This window comes from Anser brachyrhynchus (genome assembly GCF_964034855.1).
Source record: "Anser brachyrhynchus genome assembly, chromosome: 3".
Lineage (NCBI taxonomy): Eukaryota > Metazoa > Chordata > Aves > Anseriformes > Anatidae > Anser > Anser brachyrhynchus.
In genome coordinates, this window is record NC_137696.1 from 31,612,749 (window position 1) to 31,624,040 (window position 11,292).

Consider the following 11,292-nt stretch of genomic DNA (forward strand, 5'->3'; position numbering starts at 1 on the left):
TTTTACTCACTGGGCTGAGAACTGCAATTAATGGTGTAATGTGAAATGTGGGTGATTTGCACCCTGGAGTCAGGGCAGTTGAAGTAAATTTGTTCTTTCCTTCCATTAAAAAAAATAAATAAATAAATAAAAATCTCACTTACTAGGAAATCTCTCGACCCACAACACTGTATGTTCTATACCCTACCCCCATATCATATAGTTTTTCCAGCTGAAGCCAGCTAGCAACAGCAGAAAGAAGGTTAAAGGAAATAAAAAGACTGGGTCACCTTCTCCAATTCATGACATCTTGTACAAAATGAATCTGAAATAATTCTAAATCCAGCCATGGCATCTTGTAATTATTATGCCCCATACTGTACTCAAGTATAGTCACTAGAAAAGAGGAACATATATCATGAATTTTTGCCTGAATTGTTTGCAGACACAGGGGGGAAGAGAGAAAGGTGAGTTTCTCACAGGGAATATATGCAGGGCAACAATAGCAGTCCTAAAGCTCCAGAAAGATCAAGTATTTGTCCCCTAAAGCTGTCTTAGCAAGAGACAGCTTTTATTCCTCATTACACAGCAGTGGAACAAAAACTGAAATTTGAACTTGGGGCCACACCACATGGAAAAGCTCCCTGTGACTGTGAGCATGGAGTCTTGTTCTGGTGGAATTTTATGGTGCAATGTTCGATTACAAAATTTTGTTACACAGCTCTCGAACTTTTATTTTTTGGTGAGGAAATAGGTACCCATTTTAGATAGATTTCCCTCCTTGGCACGCATCTTTTGCCTTTTTCTGCTTCGCATCTCAGCTCCTGAGAGAACGCACACTACAGGAGCACAATCTACTCATATCATGAGAGTAGTTGAACATCATCATCTTCTCCATATGTTCATACTTCTGACCTTTTAAGAAATCTTACTTGGGCTAAATTAACCAGAAGAAAAGAAGTCATTGATTGAGACAGCAGGGACCAGAAAGGGCTACAGGAAATACCAGGAGGGGAAAAGGCAATAGAAGAACACAAGGGAGAAATGCCAAAAAAGCAGGGTCAAGAGCCTAGTAGGAAAAGACACATGCTCCAATCCATCTCGTCTAACACTGAACACCTCATTGTGTGGGGGGCCTAAGTTAGAAGCATCATCGACATTCTCATGAGGCCTCCTGGCCATGTTTTTTTCAGTTTAAGGGCAGGCCATAGTTACAACTAACCAGATGTATTGTGGAACAGGATCGTGAGATACCAGGTAAGTTCCCTGAGACATCAACAGTGGGTGTTATTGAAGTATTTACAAAAGAAAAAAAAAAGTGTCAAAATGTGTCAAAAAAGTGATAGGGGGATGCAAAAAAAGGGCATTTTTCAATCAGCTCTGTTGATATTGTAGATGAACATATTCATTCCATGGGTGTTTTAAAGGTATTAGTTTCTAGTTTGCATAAGCCCTTCCTTTTCTAATTTCTAGTGACATTACCATTTAACTCCATTCTGGTTTCTAGCATCTTCCTGGAGGTTGGTAAAGACAAAAATGGCAAGACAACTCCTGAAGGTCATTCTGTTATTGGCTTCAAGATAACCAGGACATTTTTTATTTTTTATTTCTCCAGAGCCCAGATTTCTGAGCTCTCAATAGAAAAGTATAATGTACCTCTGTTTTGCACACAAAGAACAAGTCTCGCTGGAGCATTACTGAGTTGCCACACAAAGACCAAGTACAGAGCACTAAAGTAAAATGCAATATTTTGTCATATTCTAAATATCATGTTTCAGAGACATAATGGTTCCTAAAACAGCAGTATTAGACCCATTGGTATGGTCTCTTGGATGATGTTGGACCCATCTGTTCACTTCATGACTGACTTTGCTGTCTGTAAATGATGACAATGATATTGCCTGACCTTATGAAAACACTGAGATCACAGATAACAAGTATTATATGATAACAGGTGTAACTTTAGATATTATGTGACAAGCTACAGGTGAGAAGACTTCTTAAAACGCTCTAGTCTGCCTCCTTCCCTGCCTTGCAGCTTGGCCCTTTTCAGTATATTTTTCTGCTGCTTTGTGCACAGACTCCCACAGCTCTTTAAACAGAGCTCCTCTGTTTCCTATTCCTACACTTAAAGATACTGTCTCATTTCCATTCTGACGGAACTGAACATACTTGATTTTAGAAGCCTGACATGTCCTACCAGAGAAAGGGCCATGTAACAATTGATAATGCCAGGCCCAGTAGGAAAAAAAAAGAAAGAAAAAAAAGAAAAAAAAAAAGGAAAAAAAAAAAAAGAACCATAGGAAAACACCTGATTAAAGTGAAAAAAACGCTTAGCTTAGAAAGGGATGGAAAAGCCCATACTTCTTAATCCTTCTGTGTTATACAGAGAGTAACACATCTTTCTGTTTGGAATTTTTAGCCTTAAAAGTTGGTTTTTGAGCTTGTGTCAGTTGGCTTTTCTCTTTTACTCCACCATGATACTTGCAACCCTTGTGTTATTCCTTCAAGGATTCTGTTGGCTACATCTTCTGTTAATATAAGGCCCACAAAAGGAACACAATGCTCCTGCTAAAGTAAACATGTTTGGATTTGGTGCCACTTAAGACCTTTTTTTTTTTTTTTTTTTACTTTTTCTTTTTTCCTCTGGTAAGGGATTCCAGTTACTTGTGGGTATGTTTGAGCTTGCCTCTCTCAACTATAGCAGTTTAACCAACTGAATGCTTCAAGTCAATAGCTGTAGCCACTCCACAGGGAGACTGGGAGGTTCAGATGATTCTCTCTGAAGGACTGTAGCCTCTCTGGATAAAAACACCCCTCACAGCTAAACATTTTGATTGTAGGTAACATCTGGCTGCTGGGGAAGCAACTGTGATATTGGTCGATTCACTGGACTATGGTTTTGTGGGTGGAGCAGATGGGCTATCGTGCAGCACAGAGGTTGAAAACAGCTAATGCAACAAAGATTTTATAGTTAATAGAAATGTCACAGAAAATATTGAAACAGGTGTAAGAGAAATTAGTCTATATTACAATGAAATCACTCGGGCATTTCCCTAGCACGAAAGCCTTCTGTAAATACACTAAAACTTGTTTTTCCTTTTTCCAGCAACAGTAGACCCATCTCACAGCTTGCAGAATAACCTTTCTCCTGACTTTTACCACATCCCATATGCCAGTCTGATCTGACAGAACAGTACATAACACACAACTAATGGTTAAGGAGAAATTTATCAGGAATGAAAAGCGGTTATACACTGCTCTGTCTTCTGTGCCTTTCTTCCCCATTCTCTTCTTAATACCAAATGTCTGTACAGCTTTTATGAGAAGAATGGGGTCATATCATATTTCATTGAAATTATTCATATCATATTTCATTGAAATTATCAGAATTTCAGCCAAAAAAAAAAAAATCACAGTGTCCATAAAATCCGGTCACGGGTCCAACTCAGGCTGCTTGTTGTGGCACTAAAACAAGCCAAAAGTAAAAGGGATATAAAGTATGTTAATACATATGAGGTTTCTTAACTGCTGTGTACAGCCAAAGAAGGAAATTCCTACATGTGAAGGCAAATGTCAGCTGTTCAAAATGCCCTACCACCTTTGGATATGGCAATAGATAGCACTCCCCACTACAGACCTTTCTTTTTTAGACCAGAAAAATTTGTTGTGTGTATGGGTATATGTATTAAATATAGAGATGCAGATATCAGAACAGCCACATCAACTTCTATCACAGAATACTGTGACATGGATAAATAGCCACACAGTTTCTTTAAAGTGCATCACATAGGTGCTAAAATTTCAGTAGCTGCTCTCATTTTTCAACATCAAAAATAGATTCAGACATTTTTTAAGATCTATATTGATTTGACTGACAGTAACTGACTCTGAATTACTACATTTATATTTAGAAATCTCCATACACACACTTTATTGCAGCAAGAGTTGCATTCAGCTATTCATGCACTGGTTGTGGAAGTGCTAGGTTGTACCAACTGCTAGGATACATCATACAAAGTCACCAGAGAAGTTTTTTGTTGCATTAGTTCTTGCTTTTAGTAAACAGGTTCTGGAAATGAAGATCCTTCTTATATTTTGGGAAGAAGAAATCCATACATAAGCAGAAACTGAGTTTCTACCAAAATTATTTTCTTTCTAGGTGTCTCCTTTCCAATAAACGTTACAACTTCCAGCTTATTTAACTTATAATCATACCAAAGAGTAACATACTATTTGCAGGTTAAAGTTCTACATTCATAGAATAAGTCAAGAGATCTGACAGCAGCTTCCACTCATGCTACCTGTCTATGGAATCTGTCTTATGTGAAGAGAAGTCTAAGAATTTCAGAAAGAAAAAAATATATATTTTTTCAGTTAGAAAGAAGATAAGACCAGGAGACGAGAAACAGAATTACAATGTGAAAATAAAGTCATTTAATTTTTCAGAAGTCAGAAAGGGCTAACATAAAATCACACAGAATGACTTTTTATCCCCTATTTTAAGGACAAACACTTATTTTGTTAATCTCTTGTCTTCCTTTGTCTTTAGAGATGAAAACAAAATATGATAAGCAACCATATTTTCAGTGCGGAATTTCACTGGAGGAGGTTGTTAACCAAAACTAACAACTGAATTTTTTTTGAAATTATTTAACAAACATGACCTGTTTCTATACCTGCATCAATACTATAACTTGTACATTGGAAAAAAAAATCTACTTTCATCATTCAAATTTCACCCATTAAATCATTATGTTACCCCAGTGTTATCCCAGAGTTTTCTTTTTGTACAGAAAAAGCATATACGGAGAAAAAACTTCTGGAAACTTCTGGAAATGTTTGTTAACAGATATGTAAACAGCAAACATTTGCTATGTGTATGCTATGGCATGCCTTACAGCAAAAATTTAATGCAAAATGCATGGACAGTGAGCTTATATAAATAACGGGAAACCAGCTCCTTCAGAGAGGCCCTGGAAGTTTTGAAGCAGACATCTTACCAGAGCTTTTTAGATATTCTAAGCCTGGTTTAGAAACTTTATAAAACCCTATTTTTTCTTTATACGTAAATGTGATTCCCGTCTACAAAATGCTTTTTCTATACTGTGCTGCTGTACTTTGAGCAGCTGAGATTATATGAAGTAGGACAGCAGAGCCATTTGACAGCTCTTAAAAAACAATCAGTCCCCTCTGTAGCTTTGTGTAACAACTGTGTAGTGTTACAGTAAATCTGGAGAACGCTTTTAAAAAAAACAGTGAAGATTCCCATAAATCCAGAGACTATTGCTTCCACGTTGACAACGTTGACCAGAATGAGACAAAGACACAGGAAATCCCTTGAGGTCTTCCATGTTTCTGAACCTGAGCTAGCTTTGATGGTATATTCCTCTCCTCCTAAGAACTCTTGTCTGAAATCCATTCAAATGTTCTAAAAAATAACAGTTTACACTTTCATAGTACCTTTAAAACCAAATATTCCGAATTACTTTATGAACTCATTTTAGCAACACCACTGAAACGCAAAGAAAAAGAAGTGGGATAAATTTCTAGTACAGCTCCAGTCTACTTAAAATGAGTTTAGTCAACATTTTCCTATATGCTTAATCATTTAGTATTTCAAGATTTATCCTGCACACTTTCTGTGGGAAAGATTCTGCATAATATCTAGAGTCTACTAGCCCAGCACACTGAAAATACAGAGCAAAGTGATCAGAAGAAAAGCTTAGCTCTACCTGGGAATTTTTAGCTTACTGCATTCTTTTTGCAGATCATAGCCACTCTAGTGACTGTAATAATTGCATCCCATAGACATCCAATCCCTAAAAAGACAACTTGTTCTTTCCAGAGTGAGTTGGAAGATAATTTCACATAGCTCAATAAAGACAAATATTTGCCACAGGGCTGCAGTTTATGCACAAGTTTCTCAGTTGGACTCTCAGTGGATTCTCAGACACAAGTATACAAGCAGAACAAAGCAAAAAAAAATAAATCATCATAGTTTCTAAGAACAAAATTATTTTTTATAAAAAAAGATACACTACATGAAACAAAGCTAAGTGCAACAAAAGCTGTAAATGTACCACAGCTTTGGCTTACATTATTCATATAAACCACTTGATTGCAAAAGTAGATTAAGTAATATAACTCTCCAAGTTTCACCATATTTTAAATTTTGTATCTCATTTGAAGAAAGGTTCCTATTCTGAGCATTGCATTAGCTCTTCTTTGAGCATGTAAATAACTAAAACTCAAGTTTAACAGACCGTACCTTTGTATTGTCGCTGACATGTCATGACACTGTCAACATAGTTTTTAACATTGTTTATTAATACATATTTGAAAGGGACATAATTCATTTTCAATTTGATAATTTGCTGTCATCAGGAAACTTAACTAAAAAAGATTTGAAAATATAGCAAACTAAAAATCAACTTATTTTAACCTTGATAACACAGCACCATTTGGAGCCGGTGGTATTATTGTTAGTAATGCCACTCTGCCTACAAATTATCTGAAAACGAACATAAATATTTGCTTGCAGTTAAATAGCCACAAAGGTGTGTTATCAGTAAGTCATCCATCCTTCAACCCTGGACAATGTGTAGCAAGACGTTGTCAAAATGATTTAGGTATAATATGCATTTTATCTTGAGCATTTAGGACTGTTGAAGCACATCCCTGGTTACTGAAATAATAATAAAATATTTCTAGCTCTTAGAAATGGCTTCTGACTATTACAAAAGGAGACATAATTGCAGTTATAAAGTTCTACGTGAAGGGAGCAGGGGATGATGGAGTGGGTTTGCAGTTTTTACAATGTGCAAAGGACTTGTGTAACGCAGTCTGGACTTGAAAGTTTTCTTGTTCTCACACCTACAGAGAATTAAAGGAATTAAAGTTAATTCTTGAAGAAGAGATAGGTGACCCCCTTCTTTGATTTGATTTTAGACATTATCAGCTATTGAAATACCCATGGCTTTATTTTCTTTCCGCAACTCTTCCAAACACAGCTTTTCCTCTTAATACAGTCCCTGCACTTCTATCTGTGATCCTCTTCACAGATTTTCTGAAATTTCTGGATTTGTTTGTGAGAATGGGCATTTCTTTTGTAATTGTTGATGCCATTTATTGCAGGTCAAAGCTAAGCAATTCACAGAAATTACTTGATCAAAATAAGGTCTGTTATTATTTAAGTACTTGTCAAAAAAAAAATTCAGAAAATTTTAAATTCACATTTGAACTTTAGAAAATGACACTTCCACAGTCTGATTCAGCAGTTCTCTCTAACAAACATGATTTCTCATGAAGTCATAAAACTACAGATGCAAGCTTGAAAACAAATAGACGTGAATCACTCGCATTGAGTCATGCACTTAAGTTACGTAGTGTCCACCTTTAAACCTTTGTTCTCTCAGTTTATTACCACTTGTGAAATGATTGATGTCTGTTCCTATCCAAATAAGATAGTGGAAATAATATTTTCTTCATGTAAATAGATTTAGGCAGACTATAGAGATGTGTTGAACATTAATTAGTTTAGGAGAGAGTCTGAAATTAAAACTGATTTCAGCTGTAACTGCAAGGAGGTCCTCAACACAATATAAAAGAGTAAAGATATCCTGAAGGGCTAACAAATATACTTTTAAAAAAGAAACTGGAACCTACAATAGTTGTAGTATGTTTTCATCACAATTACCTATAGAGAAACAGAGATTATGTTTGCATAATTCAGTATTGATACAGCATTAAATGAAGGCCGGGATATCTATTATTTAGTGCATCCTATGTCTTCATAGGAAATTATGAGTATTATGGAGCATGTAGTAGCACCTCAATGTTCATCACATCAGACCAGAGGAATGATGCCATGCAGCTTTCTAACAAATCAACTAAGCAACAGTGTTTAAAACTAGATTTTCCATGAGCAATCCACTTAGTAATTTTTTTTCACATCTTGATTCTCTTCAAAAGATGTTAATCTATTTGCAGATCCTCAACCACACTGGGGAGCAAGCTAAATTCATTGTCACTAACTGTCCTCAAGGTTACTGGCTAGCACACTAGAAAAACAAAGTTAAAAGAGGGTGATGAGAAGACCTTTTCTCAGCTGGTGTCTGTAAGAATCGCACACTCTCTTCCTCCCATCTTAAATCTCCCCTGCTTCTCTCCAAAAAAAAGAAAAAAATCCCTTTAGGTATCTATCTGACTAAGTGCAAACACTATCAAACACAAGTAATTCAAACTCTCCAAGTTTCAGGCCCAACTGTCAGCTGAAACAGAGAGAGCACCGGGTTCAAGCCTCCTCATTTCCCCAGATCGAAGACTGGTGAGATGAGATGTCAGACAGACGCAACAGCACTGTGCTCGGTTTCAGGTCATTTTCAGAAGCTACAAAATTTATCTTTGCATTTCAGGACAGCTGGAGCTGAAAAGCTTCGAAAATCAGCTCCAAGACAATCTCGCATCAGCCATCCACCCCCAACTGAGCTCACCCTCCAGGCACTGCGTGGGCCAGCAGCTCCCCGTGAGGGTCCACCAGGGCCTGTCCTATGTCCTCCCTGTGGAGGGGACATGGGTGCCCCAAAGGCCTTGAGCTGGGAATCCTGAAAAACATTTTGTTATTTGAGCTGGGCAGTCCTCTAGCTAAGGCATTAGGAAAAAAAAAATGCAGTGTTTTTCCAGCCACATCCCCTATCCCTGGTCTTTTGGCAACCTAACCTTTTTTTTTTTTTTTTTTTAATGCTCAGTTGTCCACTTTATAAAATGAGCATAACAATGTCTACTTTTGAAGAAATTTGACACCCCTGGTCATCATGTTCTCAAAGCAGTAAATATTACTGCATCACAGAACTATGAGTGAGAGGCCAAAAAGATCATTTTATTTTATTGTGACTAGTTGCATCATTCATCAGAGAAGTATTGCAGATGGAGAAAGAGGAAAAACATTTTGTTGTCTTTCCCTTCTCCATCTCCCAAAATTAATACATTTACAGGTGCAGTTGAAATATAATTTACATCTTTTAACCTCCATCTGTGTCATTTGCAGGAGTTATAACACTTCAGCAATCCGCTACTCCCATCCCCATGGAAACTGCCATCAAACTGCCAAAAATGGGACAGAATGCTTTAAACTAATCACTTTTCAATGGAAGAAGGCCTTTTTTTTTTTTTTTTTCCAGAGCTGTTTCCATGGGATCAGAAGCCTTTGCTGGTTGCCTAATTGTTTAAAATCTTGTCAAGTGCACAGGCAAGTGCTCAGCCTTTTTAAATGTGACTCTTTCTACCAGACCTCTAAAGCAGAATTTGTAAGACTGATTATTCTGCTATCCCATTGGGTATCAGCCATCAGAAACTCATGAACTCGATAGAGTTTCACCAGTTTGAAAACAGCATGCAAAAAATGCCATCATTTAACTTCAGAAGAAAGTTTTCAGAGGGATGAATGAAAGAGAGAACATACATACATTATTTTCACCCCATAAGGTAGCTCAAAACAGTTGTGAAAGGACAAACTCATGGTCTGGTACTGTCAGCCAGCACAGGAAAATGTGATGTGTCAGGAGAGCCAGGCTACAGCCACAAAGATCCAACAGACTTCCTTTGTGAATTTCCATTTTCACCTATGTTCCCTTTATATCAACTTCCCAATCTATAAAAATGAGAAAAATTAGAATATCGGGTTCTACTGAGAGGAAGTGAGAAATAATATTAACAGGCAACTCTTTTGGCTAATACAAATTCAGAAGGCACATTTTGCTACATGGTTCCCTGAGCAAGTGCTCCAATGCAAATCTCAGTTACGTCTCAGTTTATAGATTATCCCTCTGCTAGGAAATCTCACTTGGCATAAACCTGAATTTTCACATGAATAATGCCTTCTGAGTCAAGCTTCTATGTTATTACTAAAGAGCTAGAAAAATATACACGTGTCTATGAGGATGTATACGACTGGGTGTGCCTCTGCTCAGGTTCTGCAAAACTCCAATCATTTTTACTGCTAAAGGCATGGATTATCATTAATTCAGATTATGAGACTGGCCAAGCAGAGAAGCATAAGGAAATATCCAACTATATTCCAGTATTTTGCAAACAAAATATTCTAGGAATAAATGTTAATTATACAATTAAACTTTAAAAAGATTTGGAACCCACAGTCTTGTATTCAGAATTATAACAAAGCATAGCAATCCTATTAAAACATTTGATAAACTGTGAGCAGGTCTGCAGATATGCAGCCAACTGTATATAGTTCACCTGCACTGTAAGAGTATACTGATTTTTATTGCATATGCCTGAGAAATAGGATTTGAAAATAATAAGTATGTGACTAACTAAATGTCAACAGACTCAGAGAAAACAGTCAGAGAAATCAATGTTCCTGGCAGAATCTGGTGGAAAGTTCTGTGAGTGTCTGGTGGGTTGACCCTGAGCAGCAGCTAAACCCCCACCCAGTCATTTGCTCACCCCCTGCAGCAGGATGGGGGAGAGAGTCGGATGGGCAAAAGTGAGAAAAAACTTATGGGCCAAGATAAAGACAGCTTAGTGAGTGAAGAAAAAACAAAACAACAAGAACCAATGCAAAGGGAATCACTCACCACCTCCCAGTGCCCAGCCAGTCCCTGAGCAAGAACTATTTTGGAAAAACTCCCCACCCTGTTTCACAGCTGAGCATGATGCTAAACGGTGTGAGATATCCCCTTGGTCCGATCAGGTCAGCTGTCCCAGCTGTGTCCCCTCCCAGCCTCTAACTCACCCTCAGCTTGCTCCCTGGGGGACAGAGAGAGAGACAAAGAAGCCCTTGGTGCTGCACTAGCACAGTTCAGTGACAGCTAAAACTTCGGTGTGTTACCTACACTGATTTGGTTACAAATCCAAAACACAGCACCATACGGGCTACTATGAAGAAATTAACTCTATCCCAACCACACCCAGTACGGGCTGTAAACTAACAGCCACTGTATCTTACACACATTTTCTGTTTCCAAGCCACAGAAACTCAAAGGCGTGAAGCTTCTTTGCTCAGAAAATCAGGCACACGTCCTTAGTTCTGAAGGCTCCTGGCTCCAGCCCTGCCTTTGGGCAAGACAACAACCAGCAACTAGATTAAAAAGGAAGGGGGAAATAACCCGCTAACAACCCAGGGCCTGACCTTACAAGATGTTGAACCTCTCCTGAGAGAAAAGCATCCTCGGCTTCCACCACTGCTACAGAATTACACCCTGCATATTCCTGGAAGGATACGGTAATTAATGACTCAGTTTCTCAGAGGTACTAGATATGCCTTAGCGAGACCAGGCACAATCATTAAAA

The 11,292-nt window shown here is 37.8% G+C and overlaps 1 long non-coding RNA gene across 2 annotated transcripts; it reads right to left on the reverse strand.

The window, feature by feature from the left end:
• Nucleotides 1-4,380: 4,380 nt before the first annotated feature.
• LOC308191961 lies at nt 4,381-10,637 on the reverse strand. 2 transcript variants are annotated; one of them, XR_013948425.1, is made up of 3 exons: nt 10,578-10,637; nt 8,475-8,585; nt 4,381-6,855 (listed from the first exon to the last, which is right to left on the reverse strand). It is a non-coding gene; the product is annotated as an uncharacterized lncRNA (long non-coding RNA). The 2 variants fall into 2 exon arrangements; XR_013948426.1 differs by lacking the exon at nt 10,578-10,637 and adding an exon at nt 9,447-9,956.
• Between the last annotated feature and the right edge of the window lie 655 nt (nt 10,638-11,292).